Here is a 19,655-nt window from a genome sequence, read left to right on the forward strand (position 1 = left end):
ACTAGTGTTTAGTGTTAAGGGAAGTTTAATAGTGAAAATGTGGATGCGCTAGTGCGCGTGTCTCTGTGATGTGAATATGTATGGTGCTGCTGTCTAATAAGAGAGGTTTATTCTCCTCCCAAGTTGTGAAACTATAAAGAGAAATATTGACTGCGCACTCAAAGACTATTCAGAGCCAACAAGTCTTTTAAATATATAAAAACACGTTTTAATAAAACATAAATAATATAAAGAAACCTATAACATTTTATATAAACACAAACATGTAATATTTTTGTGCAATGAAGTTTTCCAGGAAACACAAAATAAATCAATTGTGATAAATAGTTAAAAAATTAGATATTATTAAAAATAAAGATATGATATACAACTAAACCTGGTCACCAGCATTCCATTGGTGGAGAACAATGTAGCTAATCTTGTGTAGCAGCGTTAATTGAAACATATGAAGAGTGATTATTCTGTTTCTAATAATTGAGCAACGTGTACCAATATGCAGTCAAAATATTTAAGCTTATATTGCAAGGTCTCAAACCATGGTAAGCCGAAAACACGTTGCTGCTGTTTGGCAGCAGAAATGAGCAGTTCACTCCACAGTACAGAAATCTGGTATACTCAATAATGTTATAGACACCGTATTGAATAACAAGCTTCCCGGTGAGACCGTAATTTATGTCGGAGCCAGATAATAGCGCCGTTCTGAACAGTGATTTGTCTCATATGCCGGACAACCTGCAGGGACGTAGTCTGTATGCCACATGCACCGGATTGTGGCAGACTACTCCGTGAGACTCGGCAGACTAGATGGAGCCAGGTATGTATGATGTCCTGGAGGTGTCGCTATTTCATATAGTATGTGAGCCGCAGGGACGCTGATCTCTGAGCCGCAGATGGTTTGGAAGGTAGTGCCGGCCGGCTGTAGCGGTCTCAGTACTGATCTCAGGTTTGTGGTGTCCGCTTGTGGCTAAGGTGCTAATTCCGGTAAGGACCTTGAACGCTGATGCCTTATAGTGAAAGAGTTCTCTCTAGCTGATGGAGTCAAGCCGGTGACATAAGAAGTAGCTCAATGCGTTTCAGTGCACCTGGCACCTTCATCAGGAGCATATGCTAGATTCCTTCCTGTTGTTTATTAAATAGAGACAGAGGGAGGTCTCCATGCAATCAGGACAGGTGTTATGGATCCATCATTTGTGATATGTTGTTTAGAAAGTTCCTAAGAACCACTGATACTGACAATCCTCTAATTTTTGAATATTATTATAATAATAACATCATTTATTTAAACAATATAATGATATAATTATAATGATAATTTTAAATAATATAATATAATGATGACCAGCATTGTATTTAACAATAATGATCATTCGACAGTGTCTAGTACAAAAGCACATATGTAACTACATATATATTTATATTTCTAAAATTATTTGTACTCATAACATGCTTCTAATCATATTTTGTAATAAAATAAATACTTCAAGGCAGTGGACTACAGATATATAGACGAAGGAGGTATGCAATATAAGAAAAACATATAAAACATAAAAATAAACACTATACCATTTATTAATTAATATGAAACCATATTTGGCAAATAGTGTAAATCGACCTGTGTTTAGATGTAGTATAACAACCTTGTATATAAGGTGATTTAATAAATTTATATACTATCATCTTTGAGTAATGATTCCCCAATGAAGGTTAAATATGAATGGATAAACCGATCTCATTCTAAAAAACAGAAAAGGGGAGAAAAAGGGGTAGGGAGGGAGGATGGGAGGGGGGGGGCAGAAAACTGGGATCTGATATAAGCTAGATACGAGGGTCAGAAATCCTTTGGGTCAATGATTCGTGTGATATGTAGCGTCCCCGCTAGGCTGTTTTAGCGGGGCGCGGCGCCCTGCCCTCCAGAAGGAGGGCAAAAAGCGCCCTGCCCTCACAGCCTGCGGGTGCCGTCTTCACCCGCGGGACGCAGTGTCCCGCGGGTGGAGAAATGTGCGGTGACCCAGTCACCGCCGGAGAATAGACGCCGGGCGCATGCGCCCGGCATCTATTCTCCCTATCTGCAGCGCTTGGGGGCTGCCCGGCGTGTCCGTAAGTGCTGGGCATGCCCCCAAGTATGACGAAAAGGGGACGTGTCTTATATACACGCCCCCTTTTCATGGCCACGCCCCCCTTTCAGGCGCACAAAGTTCCCCTCTCTGTCTCTGGCGCCCTGCCTGCCGCCAGAGCTAGAGTGAACACTAGATAGGTGAAAAATAGTGGATTACTAGCAGTAAGTGGTCAAAAGTAATAAACCATAATTAGGGGATTACAGACTAGCCCGGTAAATTTGGCTGCCTCAAGGGTCCATGAGTGCAGGGGAACCACCAGGACGAGCCTGCAGCACCCCACAAAGAATGATCTATGGAGGAAATTAATTAGAAATCTACATCCACTGTCTCATTGAGACCCTCTGGTTTCAAGGTATAAATTTTATGTATCCAGACGGCTTCTATGAGACATAATCAGGAGAATCTGTCTCCACCTCTTTCAGTTTTTTTTGTGCTAGGGGCTCCGATACAATGGTTACAACTTGTGTTAATAATCATTTACCTATTTCTCTCCTTCTGTCCCCACCCAGCCTCTGATGATTGCAGACACCAGAAGTGGACATAAGAACATTCCCACAGGTAAGATTGTCACTATATGTGATTTATTATTATTCCCGTCTTCCAGCCGTCTACTTGTACAGGATATCACACATTAATAAATAACGCAATAAAGAACATTACGTTATTAGTCTGGATCTTTTCTCCCTCACAAAGTCTGGCCTCTGGTTATACGGTAGACGAGGATGAAACAAGGGATCCGATTGCCAGGTTCCCTCACAGATGTGGCCCTTAGTACATCCCATACATCTTTAGCCAATTTAGATGCACATGTAGGTAACAATGTCCTCTTGCTTGGCAACAGGATACAGTAATACAATAATACAGATCAGTGGTAGATGGAGCATCAGCTGTAATAACCCTGTAGTTATTAGGGAATAACAGGACACATGTATTACTAGTGGTGTTAGATGGAGATGTGACTAAGGGCTGATTCTCAGTAATACAATAATACAGATCAGTGGTAGATGGAGCATCAGATGTAATAACCCTGTAGTTATTAGGGAATAACAGGACACAGGTATTACTAGTGGTGTTAGATGGAGATGTGACTAAGGACTGATTCTCAGTAATACAATAATACAGATCAGTGGTAGATGGAGCATCAGATGTAATAACCCTGTAGTTATTAGGGAATAACAGGACACATGTATTACTAGTGGTGTTATATGGAGATGTGACTAAGGGCTGATTCTCAGTAATACAGTAATACAGATCAGTGGTAGATGGAGCATCAGCTGTAATAACCCTGTAGTTATTAGGGAATAACAGGACACATGTATTACTAGTGGTGGTAGATGGAGATGTGACTAAGGGCTGATTCTCAGTAATACAATAAGACAGATCAGTGGTAGATGGAGCATCAGCTGTAATACCCCTGTAGTTATTAGGGAATAACAGGACACATGTATTACTAGTGGTGTTAGTTGGGGATGTGACTAAGGTCTGATTCTCAGTAATACAATAATACAGATCAGTGGTAGATGGAGCATCAGATGTAATAACCCTGTAGTTATTAGGGAATAACAGGACACATGTATTACTAGTGGTGTTAGATGGAGATGTGACTATGGTCTGATTCTCAGTAATACAATAATACAGATCAGTGGTAGATGGAGCATCAGATGTAATAACCCTGTAGTTAGTAGGGAATAACAGGACACATGTATTACTAGTGGTGTTAGATGGAGATGTGACTAAGGTCTGATTCTCAGTAATACAATAATACAGATCAGTGGTAGATGGAGCATCAGCTGTAATTAACCTGTAGTTATTAAGGAATAACAGGACACGTGTATTACTAGTGGTGTTATATGGAGATGTGACTAAGGGCTGATTCTCAGTAATACAATAATACAGATCAGTGGTAGATGGAGCATCAGATGTAATATCCCTGTAGTTATTAGGGAATAACAGGACACATGTATTACTAGTGGTGTTAGATGGAGATGTGACTAAGGGCTGATTCTCAGTAATACAATAATACAGATCAGTGGTAGATGGAGCATCAGATGTAATAACCCTGTAGTTATTAGGGAATAACAGGACACATGTATTACTAGTGGTGTTATATGGAGATGTGACTAAGGGCTGATTCTCAGTAATACCATAATACAGATCAGTGGTAGATGGAGCATCAGCTGTAATAACCCTGTAGTTATTAGGGAATAACAGGACACATGTATTACTAGTGGTGTTATATGGAGATGTGACTAAGGGCTGATTCTCAGTAATCCAATAATACAGATCAGTGGTAGATGGAGCATCAGCTGTAATACCCCTGTAGTTATTAGGGAATAACAGGACACATGTATTACTAGTGGTGTTAGTTGGGGATGTGACTAAGGTCTGATTCTCAGTAATACAATAATACAGATCAGTGGTAGATGGAGCATCAGATGTAATAACCCTGTAGTTATTAGGGAATAACAGGACACATGTATTACTAGTGGTGTTAGATGGAGATGTGACTAAGGTCTGATTCTCAGTAATACAATAATACAGATCAGTGGTAGATGGAGCATCAGATGTAATAACCCTGTAGTTAGTAGGGAATAACAGGACACATGTATTACTAGTGGTGTTAGATGGAGATGTGACTATGGTCTGATTCTCAGTAATACAATAATACAGATCAGTGGTAGATGGAGCATCAGATGTAATAACCCTGTAGTTAGTAGGGAATAACAGGACACATGTATTACTAGTGGTGTTAGATGGAGATGTGACTAAGGTCTGATTCTCAGTAATACAATAATACAGATCAGTGGTAGATGGCGCATCAGATGTAATAACCCTGTAGTTATTAGGGAATAACAGGACACATGTATTACTAGTGGTGTTAGATGGAGATGTGACTATGGTCTGATTCTCAGTAATACAATAATACAGATCAGTGGTAGATGGAGCATCAGATGTAATAACCCTGTAGTTATTAGGGAATAACAGGACACATGTATTACTAGTGGTGTTAGATGGAGATGTGACTAAGGTCTGATTCTCAGTAATACAATAATACAGATCAGTGGTAGATGGAGCATCAGATGTAATAACCCTGTAGTTAGTAGGGAATAACAGGACACATGTATTACTAGAGGTGTTAGATGGAGATGTGACTAAGGTCTGATTCTCAGTAATACAATAATACAGATCAGTGGTAGATGGAGCATCAGCTGTAATAAACCTGTAGTTATTAGGGAATAACAGGACACGTGTATTACTAGTGGTGTTATATGGAGATGTGACTAAGGGCTGATTCTCAGTAATACAATAATACAGATCAGTGGTAGATGGAGCATCAGCTGTAATAACCCTGTAGTTATTAGGGAATAACAGGACACATGTATTACTAGTGGTGTTATATGGAGATGTGACTAAGGGCTGATTCTCAGTAATACAATAATACAGATCAGTGGTAGATGGAGCATCAGCTGTAATATCCCTGTAGTTATTAGGGAATAACAGGACACATGTATTACTAGTGGTGTTATATGGAGATGTGACTAAGGGCTGATTCTCAGTAATACAATAATACAGATCAGTGGTAGATGGAGCATCAGCTGTAATATCCCTGTAGTTATTAGGGAATAACAGGACACGTGTATTACTAGTGGTGTTAGATGGAGATGTGACTAAGGGCTGATTCTCAGTAATACAATAATACAGATCAGTGGTAGATGGAGCATCAGATGTAATATCCCTGTAGTTATTAGGGAATAACAGGACACATGTATTACTAGTGGTGTTAGATGGAGATGTGACTAAGGGCTGATTTTCAGTAATACAATATTACAGATCAGTGGTAGATGGAGCATCAGCTGTAATATCCCTGTAGTTATTAGGAATAACAGGACACATGTATTACTAGTGGTGTTATATGGAGATGTGACTAAGGGCTGATTCTCAGTAATACAATAATACAGATCAGTGGTAGATGGAGCATCAGCTGTAATAACTCTGTAGTTATTAGGGAATAACAGGACACATGTATTACTAGTGGTGTTAGATGGAGATGTGACTATGGTCTGATTCTCAGTAATACAATAATACAGATCAGTGGTAGATGGAGCATCAGATGTAATATCCCTGTAGTTATTATGGAATAACAGGACACATGTATTACTAGTGGTGTTAGATGGAGATGTGACTAAGGACTGATTCTCAGTAATACAATAATACAGATCAGTGGTAGATGGAGCATCAGATGTAATAACTCTGTAGTTATTAGGAATAACAGGACACATGTATTACTAGTGGTGTTAGATGGAGATGTGACTAAGGACTGATTCTCAGTAATACAATAATACAGATCAGTGGTAGATGGAGCATCAGCTGTAATAACCCTGTAGTTATTAGGGAATAACAGGACACATGTATTACTAGTGGTGTTAGATGGAGATGTGACTAAGGGCTGATTCTCAGTAATACAATAATACAGATCAGTGGTAGATGGAGCATCAGATGTAATAACCCTGTAGTTATTAGGGAATAACAGGACACATGTATTACTAGTGGTGTTATATGGAGATGTGACTAAGGGCTGATTCTCAGTAATACAATAATACAGATCAGTGGTAGATGGAGCATCAGATGTAATAACCCTGTAGTTATTAGGAATAACAGGACACATGTATTACTAGTGGTGTTAGATGGAGATGTGACTAAGGGCTGATTCTCAGTAATACAATAATACAGATCAGTGGTAGATGGAGCATCAGATGTAATAACCCTGTAGTTATTAGGAAATAACAGGACACATGTATTACTAGTGGTGTTATATGGAGATGTGACTAAGGGCTGATTCTCAGTAATACAATAATACAGATCAGTGGTAGATGGAGCATCAGATGTAATAACCTGTAGTTATTAGGGAATAACAGGACACATGTATTACTAGTGGTGTTATATGGGGATGTGACTAAGGACTGATTCTCAGTAATACAATAATACAGATCAGTGGTAGATGGAGCATCAGCTGTAATAACCCTGTAGTTATTAGGGAATAACAGGACACATGTATTACTAGTGGTGTTAGATGGAGATGTGACTAAGGGCTGATTCTCAGTAATACAATAATACAGATCAGTGGTAGATGGAGCATCAGCTGTAATAACCCTGTAGTTATTAGGGAATAACAGGACACATGTATTACTAGTGGTGTTAGATGGAGATGTGACTAAGGTCTGATTCTCAGTAATACAATAATACAGATCAGTGGTAGATGGAGCATCAGCTGTAATAACCCTGTAGTTATTAGGGAATAACAGGACACATGTATTACTAGTGGTGTTAGATGGGGATGTGTCTAAGGGCTGATTCTCAGTAATACAATAATACAGATCAGTGGTAGATGGAGCATCAGCTGTAATAACCCTGTAGTTATTAGGGAATAACAGGACACATGTATTACTAGTGGTGTTAGATGGAGATGTGACTAAGGTCTGATTCTCTATCACCATATTTCTTAGAGCTGATATAGAGTGATAAAAAGAAACTAACCTTTGTTGCAAAATATAACCCCTCACTTATCACTCGACCACCTACACACACACACATACACATATTGCCTCTTACAGTAACTACCTGAGTAAATAGAGGGTTATTTTGTAATTTAAAACAACCTTTACCATGAGAGCTCTCAGATTTCAAACTACATCTTTCGGTGGTGCACGTTTAAATACGATCCCTGTTTTTTTAAGTGAGCTTATCTAGTGTATATGCTATATTAAAGACAAAGACAGGAGTGAAATGACTGGAAATACTATGGCTTTGATTCAAGTAGACGCAAAGGGGTGAGTTATCGCCACCAACTAACCTGCAACCTGCTCCACTCATGGCCCGATCTAGCCCCGCAACCATGGATATTTATATGTGTGTGGTGGCACCGTAAGTGTGGCATATAGCTGTACTTACTCGTGGATGCGACTGTCATGTCTAATTGGATCAACCCCTAAATCCAGGGGAGTGTCACAGTGACATCACATATCTATAGTAATAATACAGGGACATGACTGGGGAGATGAGAGGGTCTGGGAGTGTCACAGTGACATCACTTTTATCTATAGTAATAATACAGGGACATGACTGGGGAGGTGAGGGGATCTGAGAGTGTCATTGTAACGTCACTTATATCTGTAGTAATAATACATGACAGTACAACCAGGGGATGTGTCTGGGAGATGACTATATCATTGTGTGTGTCAGGTTCCTATAAGGTGTCAGGATGTCACTGTCTATGTCTCCATGCAGAAGAGGGAATATATAGAGGAACACAGGTCTGTACAAGGACACGATGATGGAGAATCACCTGCCCCTCACATCACTGGGTAAGAGGAGACTGTCATTTATTGTACAGGGTAGAGCAGGTTTGGGAGCCCTATATACACACATTACCTGATAAGCACATATATACAATGTACTCAGTCACTGTGTTTCCTATAGATGGACCCAGTAATAGAAATACCACAGAGAGATGTCCCCATCATCTTTATTCACAGGATTGTACAGAGGAGAGTCACAGGACTCCACAGGAGCTTCAGGTAGATACCAGTATACCAAAGTGACTGTGACTATATGATCTATAGAGAATCTGTGTGTGTATTATACACTGATTATTTTACTGTTTATTCTCAATTAAATTAGACTTGATTATTTTATGTGTCATTTAGAGTGAAGATCTTGTTGATATGAAGACAGAAGATATAGAGGGAGAAGAAGAGACATATGTGACTGATATAAAGGCAGAAGATACAGTGGGAGAAGAAGAGACGTATGTGACTGATATAAAGGCAGACGATACAGAGGGAGAAGAGACGTATGTGACTGATATGAAGGCAGAAGATGCAGAGGGAGAAGAAGAGACGTATGTGACTGATATGAAGGGAGAAGAGACGTATGTGACTGATATGAAGGCAGAAGATACAGAGGGAGAAGAAGAGACGTATGTGACTGATATGAAGACAGAAGATACAGAGGGAGAAGAAGAGACGTATGTGAATGATATAAAGGTAGAAGTTATAGAGGTAGAAGAGACGTATGTGACTGATATGAAGACAGAATATATAAAGGGAGAAGAAGAGACATATGTGACTGATATAAAGGCAGAAGATATAGAGGGAGAAGAAGAGACGTATGTGAGGGGTGATCAGAAGTGTAAAGAGGAGGAAATCCCTACAGATATCAGCACAGGTGAGTAATAAAAACTTATTGCAGAAAAGAGTCACATACTCTGTTCAGTCACTACAGCAATCTCTTATCCTACACCCTCCTCTGTCAGTACAAACTAATGAATAAAATGTATATGCACAGTGGGGGATTCAGGAGCCATTTGCTATTATTATACTCCTGCTTTCCCCCTCACATCATGTCACTGTGTGTTACCAGCCCAGAGAGCTGACCAGTCTCCTCCCCACACTCTCTGGTGTATGTCATACATCAGGAGCCATCAGCCCCTATTATACTCCTGCTCTCCTCCTCACATCATGTCACTGTGTGTTACCAGCCCAGAGATCTGACCAGTCTTCTCCCCACACTCATCATATCTTTGTCTTCTACCAGCTACTCATGTTCTTTACTGTCCACTTCAAAAATGACCTTTGTTGATGGTCCTCCCCATGCCCTTCAATGGGATATTACCCATGATCCTTCCTGACCACTACTGCCTGACATTATCAATGATCACTTATGGTAATAACATCTTTGAATGTGATTTCTTGTACTGGTTTCATTCTGTTTTACCAGAGATATGAATCAGACCTGTATAAATATCTTTTAGGAAAGTATTACATTTCTGCCTGGAGGTCCACAGCGAGAACAATGGTGGATCCCGATTGTTTAAAATGTGGATTTTTCTGTTCCATTGTGTTTTTGCTGATTCATTTGAGTCCAGCTGGTTCTTTTGCATGTTCCAGTAGATCCCCTTAGAGGTTAGAGCGTATCTAACCTCCAGTGAAGATATTAATTCCTAGAGAGATACAAACTGGTTATTTTACATTTACTGAGATAGAGATCCGGAGAGTGTGAGGTCACAGCTAGTATGTCCTGTGTGTGATATAATGTATAGACCATGCCTGCACTCTGTTACACATACTGAGATGGAGATATGGAGAGTGTGAGGACACAGCAGGATACAGCTAGTATGTCCTGTGTGTGATATGTATAGACCATGTCTGCACTCTGTTACACATACTGAGATGGAGATATGGAGAGTGTGAGGACACAGCAGGGTGCAGCTAGTATGACCTGTGTGTGATATAATGTATAGACCATGCCTGCACTCTGTTAAACATACTGAGATGGAGATATGGAGAGTGTGAGGACACAGCAGGATACAGCTAGTATGTCCTGTGTGTGATATAATGTATAGACCATGCCTGCACTCTGTTACACATACTGAGATGGAGATCCGGAGAGTGTGAGGACACAGCAGGATACAGCTAGTATGTCCTGTGTGTGATATAATGTATAGACCATGCCTGCACTCTGTTACACATACTGAGATGGAGATATGGAGAGTGTGAGGACACAGCAGGATACAGCTAGTATGTCCTGTGTGTGATATATAGACCATGCCTGCACTCTGTTACACATACTGAGATGGAGATATGGAGAGTGTGAGGACACAGCAGGATACAGCTAGTATGACCTGTGTGTGATATAATGTATAGACCATGCCTGTACTCTGTTACACATACTGAGATGGAGATATGGAGAGTGTGAGGACACAGCAGGATACAGCTAGTATGTCCTGTGTGTGATATATAGACCATGCCTGTACTCTGTTACACATACTGAGATGGAGATCAGGAGAGTGTGAGGACACAGCAGGATACAGCTAGTATGTCCTGTGTGTGATATAATGTATAGACCATGCCTGCACTCTGTTACACGTACTGAGATGGAGATATGGAGAGTGTGAGGACACAGCAGGATACAGCTAGTATGACCTGTGTGTGATATAATGTATAGACCATGCCTGCACTCTGTTACACATACTGAGGTGGAGAGTGTGAGGACACAGCAGGATAAAGCTAGTATGTCCTGTGTGTGATATAATGTATAGACCATGCCTGCACTCTGTTACACATACTGAGATGGAGATATGGAGAGTGTGTGGACACAGCAGGATACAGCTAGTATGTCCTGTGTGTGATATAATGTATAGACCATGCCTGCACTCTGTTACACATACTGAGATGGAGATATGGAGAGTGTGAGGACACAGCAGGGTGCAGCTAGTATGTCCTGTGTGATATAATGTATAGACCATGTCTGCACTCTGTTACACATACTGAGATGGAGATCCGGAGAGTGTGAGGACACAGCAGGATGCAGTGACCTGTGTGTGATATAATGTATAGACCATACCTGCACTCTGTTACACATACTGAGATGGAGATATGGAGAGTGTGAGGACACAGCAGGGTACAGCTAGTATGACCTGTGTGTGATATAATGTATAGACCATGCCTGCACTCTGTTACACATACTGAGATGGAGATATGGAGAGTGTGAGGACACAGCAGGATACAGCTAGTATGTCCTGTGTGTGATATAATGTATAGACCATGCCTGCACTCTGTTACACATAGTGAGATGGAGATATGGAGAGTGTGTGGACACAACAGGATACAGCTAGTATGACCTGTGTGTGATATAATGTATAGACCATGTCTGCACTCTGTTACACATACTGAGATGGAGATATGGAGAGTGTGAGGACACAGCAGGATACAGCTAGTATGTCCTGTGTGTGATATAATGTATAGACCATGTCTGCACTCTGTTACACATACTGAGATGGAGATATGGAGAGTGTGAGGACACAGCAGGATACAGCTAGTATGACCTGTGTGTGATATAATGTATAGACCATGCCTGCACTCTGTTACACATACTGAGATGGAGATACGGAGAGTGTGAGGATACAGCAGGGTACAGCTAGTATGACCTGTGTGTGATATAATGTATAGACCATGCCTGCACTCTGTTACACATACTGAGATGGAGATATGGAGAGTGTGAGGACACATCAGGGTGCAGCTAGTATGTTCTGTGTGTGATATAATGTATAGACCATGCCTGCACTCTGTTACACATACTGAGATGGAGATCAGGAGAGTGTGAGGACACAGCAGGGTACAGCTAGTATGTCCTGTGTGTGATATAATGTATAGACCATGCCTGTACTCTGTTATACATACTGAGATGGAGATATGGAGAGTGTGAGGACACAGCAGGATGCAGCTAGTATGACCTGTGTGTGATATAATGTATAGACCATGCCTGCACTCTGTTACACATACTGAGATGGAGATATGGAGAGTGTGAGGACACAGCAGGATACAGCTAGTATGTCCTGTGTGTGATAAAATGTATAGACCATGTCTGCACTCTGTTACACATACTGAGATGGAGATCAGGAGAGTGTGAGGACACAGCAGGATACAGCTAGTATGTCCTGTGTGTGATATAATGTATAGACCATGCCTGCACTCTGTTACACATACTGAGATGGAGATATGGAGAGTGTGAGGACACAGCAGGATACAGCTAGTATGTCCTGTGTGTGATATAATGTATAGACCATGCCTGCACTCTGTTACACATACTGAGATGGAGATATGGAGAGTGTGAGGACACAGCAGGATACAGCTAGTATGACCTGTGTGTGATATAATGTATAGACCATGCCTGCACTCTGTTACACATACTAAGATGGAGATCCGGAGAGTGTGAGGACACAGCAGGATGCAGCTAGTATGTCCTGTGTGTGATATAATGTATAGACCATGCCTGCACTCTGTTACACATACTGAGATGGAGATATGGAGAGTGTGAGGACACAGCAGGATACAGCTAGTATGTCCTGTGTGTGATATAATGTATAGACCATGCCTGCACTCTGTTACACATACTGAGATGGAGATATGGAGAGTGTGACGATACAGCAGGGTGCAGCTAGTATGACCTGTGTGTGATATAATGTATAGACCATGTCTGCACTCTGTTACACATACTGAGATGGAGATATGGAGAGTGTGAGGACACAGCAGGATACAGCTAGTATGTCCTGTGTGTGATATAATGTATAGACCATGCCTGCACTCTGTTACACATACTGAGATGGAGATACGGAGAGTGTGAGGACACAGCAGGATACAGCTAGTATGACCTGTGTGTGATATAATGTATAGACCATGCCTGCACTCTGTTACACATACTGAGATAGAGATATGGAGAGTGTGAGGACACAGCAGGATACAGATAGTATGACCTGTGTGTGATATAATGTATAGACCATGCCTGCACTCTGTTACACATACTGAGATGGAGATCAGGAGAGTGTGAGGACACAGCAGGATACAGCTAGTATGTCCTGTGTGTGATATAATGTATAGACCATGCCTGCACTCTGTTACACATACTGAGATGGAGATATGGAGAGTGTGAGGACACAGCAGGGTGCAGCTAGTATGACCTGTGTTGATATAATGTATAGACCATGCCTGCACTCTGTTACACATACTGAGATGGAGATAAGGAGAGTGTGAGGACACAGCAGGATACAGCTAGTATGTCCTGTGTGTGATATAATGTATAGACCATGCCTGCACTCTGTTACACATACTGAGATGGAGATATGGAGAGTGTGAGGACACAGCAGGATACAGCTAGTATGACCTGTGTGTGATATAATATATAGACCATGCCTGCACTCTGTTACACATACTGAGATGGAGATCCGGAGAGTGTGAGGACACAGCAGGATACAGCTAGTATGTCCTGTGTGTGATATAATGTATAGACCATGCCTGCACTCTGTTACACATACTGAGATGGAGATATGGAGAGTGTGAGGACACAGCAGGATACAGCTAGTATGACCTGTGTGTGATATAATGTATAGACCATGCCTGCACTCTGTTACACATACTGAGATGGAGATATGGAGAGTGTGAGGACACAGCAGGTCACAGCTAGTATGTCCTGTGTGTGATATAATGTATAGACCATGCCTGCACTCTGTTACACATACTGAGATGGAGATAAGGAGAGTGTGAGGACACAGCAGGTCACAGCTAGTATGTCCTGTGTGTGATATAATGTATAGACCATGCCTGCACTCTGTTACACATACTGAGATGGAGATATGGAGAGTGTGAGGACATAGCAGGATACAGCTAGTATGTCCTGTGTGTGATATAATGTATAGACCATGCCTGCACTCTATTACACATACTGAGATGGAGATATGGAGAGTGTGAGGACACAGCAGGATGCAGCTAGTATGTCCTGTGTGTGATATAATGTATAGACCATGCCTGCACTCTGTTACACATACTGAGATGGAGATATGGAGAGTGTGAGGACACAGCAGGATACAGCTAGTATGACCTGTGTGTGATATAATGTATAGACCATGCCTGCACTCTGTTACACATACTGAGATGGAGATATGGAGAGTGTGAGGACACAGCAGGTCACAGCTAGTATGTCCTGTGTGTGATATAATGTATAGACCATGCCTGCACTCTGTTACACATACTGAGATGGAGATAAGGAGAGTGTGAGGACACAGCAGGTCACAGCTAGTATGTCCTGTGTGTGATATAATGTATAGACCATGCCTGCACTCTGTTACACATACTGAGATGGAGATATGGAGAGTGTGAGGACACAGCAGGATACAGCTAGTATGTCCTGTGTGTGATATAATGTATAGACCATGCCTGCACTCTATTACACATACTGAGATGGAGATAAGGAGAGTGTGAGGTCACAGCAGGATGCAGCTAGTATGTCCTGTGTGTGATATAATGTATAGACCATGCCTTCACTCTGTTACACATACTGAGATGGAGATATGGAGAGTGTGAGGACACAGCAGGGTGCAGCTAGTATGTCCTGTGTGTGATATAATGTATAGACCATGCCTGCACTCTGTTACACATACTGAGATGGAGATATGGAGAGTGTGAGGACACAGCAGGGTGCAGCTCGTATGACCTGTGTGTGATATAATGTATAGACCATGCCTGCACTCTGTTACATATACTGAGATGGAGATATGGAGAGTATGAGGACACAGCACGGTGCAGTTAGTATGTCCTGTGTGTGTGATATAATGTATAGACCATGCCTGCACTCTGTTACACATACTGAGATGGAGATATGGAGAGTGTGAGGACACAGCAGGATACAGCTAGTATGTCCTGTGTGTGATATAATGTATAGACCATGCCTGCACTCTGTTACACATACTGAGATGGAGATATGGAGAGTGTGAGGATACAGCAGGATGCAGCTAGTATGACCTGTGTGTGATATAATGTATAGACCATGCCTGCACTCTGTTACACATACTGAGATGGAGATATGGAGAGTGTGAGGACACAGCAGGATACAGCTAGTATGACCTGTGTGTGATATAATGTATAGACCATGCCTGCACTCTGTTACACATACTGAGATGGAGATATGGAGAGTGTGAGGACACAGCAGGATACAGCTAGTATGTCCTGTGTGTGATATAATGTATAGACCATGCCTGCACTCTATTACACATACTGAGATGGAGATAAGGAGAGTGTGAGGATACAGCAGGATACAGCTAGTATGTCCTGTGTGTGATATAATGTATAGACCATGCCTGCACTCTGTTACACATACTGAGATGGAGATATGGAGAGTGTGAGGACACAGCAGGGTGCAGCTAGTATGACCTGTGTGTGATATAATGTATAGACCATGCCTGCACTCTGTTACACATACTGACATGGAGATCCGGAGAGTGTGAGGACACAGCAGGATACAGCTAGTATGACCTGTGTGTGATATAATGTATAGACCATGCCTGCACTCTGTTACACATACTGAGATGGAGATATGGAGAGTGTGAGGACACAGCAGGATACAGCTAGTATGTCCTGTGTGTGATATAATGTATAGACCATGCCTGCACTCTGTTACACATACTGAGATGGAGATACGGAGAGTGTGAGGACACAGAAGGATACAGCTAGTATGTCCTGTGTGTGATATAATGTATAGACCATGCCTGCACTCTGTTACACATACTGAGATGGAGATCAGGAGAGTGTGAGGACACAGCAGGATACAGCTAGTATGTCCTGTGTGTGATATAATGTATAGACCATGCCTTCACTCTGTTACACATACTGAGATGGAGATATGGAGAGTGTGAGGACACAGCAGGATGCAGCTAGTATGACCTGTGTGTGATATAATATATAGACCATGCCTGCACTCTGTTACACATACTGAGATGGAGATATGGAGAGTGTGAGGACACAGCAGGGTGCAGCTAGTATGTCCTGTGTGTGATATAATGTATAGACCATGCCTGCACTCTGTTACACATACTGAGATGGAGATATGGAGAGTGTGAGGACACAGCAGGATACAGCTAGTATGACCTGTGTGTGATATAATGTATAGACCATGCCTGCACTCTGTTACACATACTGAGATGGAGATATGGAGAGTGTGAGGACACAGCAGGATACAGCTAGTATGTCCTGTGTGTGATATAATGTATAGACCATGCCTGCACTCTGTTACACATACTGAGATGGAGATATGGAGAGTGTGAGGACACAGCAGGATACAGCTAGTATGTCCTGTGTGTGTGATATAATGTATAGACCATGCCTGCACTCTGTTACACATACTGAGATGGAGATATGGAGAGTGTGAGGACACAGCAGGATACAGCTAGTATGTCCTGTGTGTGATATAATGTATAGACCATGCCTGCACTCTGTTACACATACTGAGATGGAGATATGGAGAGTGTGAGGACACAGCAGGATGCAGCTAGTATGACCTGTGTGTGATATAATGTATAGACCATGCCTGCACTCTGTTACACATACTGAGATGGAGATATGGAGAGTGTGAGGACACAGCAGGATACAGCTAGTATGACCTGTGTGTGATATAATGTATAGACCATGCCTGCACTCTGTTACACATACTGAGATGGAGATATGGAGAGTGTGAGGACACAGCAGGATACAGCTAGTATGACCTGTGTGTGATATAATGTATAGACCATGCCTGCACTCTGTTACACATACTGAGATGGAGATATGGAGAGTGTGAGGACACAGCAGGATACAGCTAGTATGTCCTGTGTGTGATATAATGTATAGACCATGCCTGCACTCTGTTACACATACTGAGATGGAGATACGGAGAGTGTGAGGACACAGCAGGGTGCAGCTCGTATGACCTGTGTGTGATATAATGTATAGACCATGCCTGCACTCTGTTACACATACTGAGATGGAGATATGGAGAGTGTGAGGACACAGCAGGATACAGCTAGTATGACCTGTGTGTGATATAATGTATAGACCATGCCTGCACTCTGTTACACATACTGAGATGGAGATATGGAGAGTGTGAGGATACAGCTAGTATGACCTGTGTGTGATATAATGTATAGACCATGCCTGCACTCTGTTACACATACTGAGATGGAGATATGGAGAGTGTGAGGACACAGCAGGGTGCAGCTAGTATGTCCTGTGTGTGATATAATGTATAGACCATGCCTGCACTCTGTTACACATACTGAGATGGATATATGGAGAGTGTGAGGACACAGCAGGATACAGCTAGTATGTGCTGTGTGTGATATAATGTATAGACCATGCCCGCACTCTGTTACACATACTGAGATGGAGATATGGAGAGTGTGAGGACACAGCAGGATGCAGCTAGTATGACCTATGTGTGATATAATGTATAGGCCATGCCTGCACTCTGTTACACATACTGAGATGGAGATCAGGAGAGTGTGAGGACACAGCAGGGTACAGCTAGTATTTCCTGTGTGTGATATAATGTATAGACCATGCCTGCACTCTGTTACACATACTGAGATCGAGATATGGAGAGTGTGAGGACACAGCAGGGTGCAGCTAGTATGACCTGTGTGTGATATAATGTATAGACCATGCCTGCACTCTGTTACACATACTGAGATGGAGATATGGAGAGTGTGAGGACACAGCAGGATGCAGCTAGTATGACGTGTGTGTGATATAATGTATAGACCATGCCTGCACTCTGTTACACATACTGAGATCGAGATATGGAGAGTGTGAGGACATAGCAGGGTGCAGCTAGTATGACCTGTGTGTGATATAATGTATAGACCATGCCTGCACTCTGTTACACATACTGAGATGGAGATATTGAGAGTGTAAGGACACAGCAGAGTGCAGCTAGTATGACCTGTGTGTGATATAATGTATAGACCATGCCTGCACTCTGTTACACATACTGAGATGGAGATCCGGAGAGTGTGAGGACACAGCAGGATACAGCTAGTATGTCCTGTGTGTGATATAATGTATAGACCATTCCTGCACTCTGTTACACATACTGAGATGGAGATCCGGAGAGTGTGAGGACACAGCAGAGTGCAGCTAGTATGTCCTGTGTGTGATATAATGTATAGACCATGCCTGCACTCTGTTACACATACTGAGATGGAGATATGGAGAGTGTGAGGACACAGCAGGGTGCAGCTAGTATGTCCTGTGTGTGATATAATGTATAGACCATGCCTGCACTCTGTTACACATACTGAGATGGAGATATGGAGAGTGTGAGGACACAGCAGGATGCAGCTAGTATGACCTGTGTGTGATATAATGTATAGACCATGCCTGCACTGTGTTACACATACTGAGATGGAGATCAGGAGAGTGTGAGGACACAGCAGGGTGCAGCTAGTATGTCCTGTGTGTGATATAATGTATAGACCATGCCCGCACCCTGTTACACATACTGTGATGAAGATTCAGAGTGTGTGAGGACACAGCAGAGTGCAGCTAGTATGACCTGTGTGTGATATAATGTATAGACCATGCCTGCACTCTGTTACACATACTGAAATGGAGATCCGGAGAGTGTGAGGACACAGCAGGGTGCAGTTAGTGTGACCTGTGTGTGATATATTGTATAGACCATGCCTGCACTCTGTTACACATACTGAGATGGAGATCCAGAGAGTGTGAGGACACAGCAGGGTACAGCTAGTATGACCTGTGTGTGATATAATGTATAGACCATGCCTGCACTCTGTTACACATACTGAGATGGAGATCCGGAGAGTGTGAGGACACAGCAGGATACAGCTAGTATGTCCTGTGTGTGATATAATGTATAGACCATGCCTGCACTCTGTTACACATACTGAGATGGAGATCTTATTATCATTACACAGTATGGATATGTAGGGGTACAGCCGGGCATGTCTTATAGTTACACAGTATGAGATGTTGGGGTACAGCCGGGCACGTCTTATTATAGTTACACAGTATGGAGATGTTGGGGTACATACGGGGACGTCTTATTATAGTTACACAGTATGGTATAGCTCTGCAGGGAGGCTAATTCCCATATATTTATTCTGTTCCCAGCAGATGGACAAAGCAGCAGGAATAACTCGGGGAGACGTCTCAT

The 19,655-nt window shown here is 42.1% G+C and overlaps 2 protein-coding genes across 2 annotated transcripts in view; one reads left to right on the top strand and one right to left on the bottom strand.

Annotated features, from left to right (window-relative positions):
• The window catches only part of LOC148436381 (uncharacterized), a 381,341-nt gene that overhangs the window by 321,960 nt on the left and 39,726 nt on the right, over nt 1-19,655 (bottom strand). The gene's annotated exons all lie outside the window — the stretch shown is intronic.
• Nucleotides 1-19,655, top strand: part of LOC148436385 (uncharacterized) — a 155,132-nt gene that overhangs the window by 76,501 nt on the left and 58,976 nt on the right. The gene's annotated exons all lie outside the window — the stretch shown is intronic.

The sequence above is a fragment of the Taudactylus pleione genome, unplaced genomic scaffold (assembly GCF_031769625.1).
Source record: "Taudactylus pleione unplaced genomic scaffold, aTauple2 ptg001781l, whole genome shotgun sequence".
NCBI classification, from domain to species: Eukaryota; Metazoa; Chordata; class Amphibia; order Anura; family Myobatrachidae; genus Taudactylus; species Taudactylus pleione.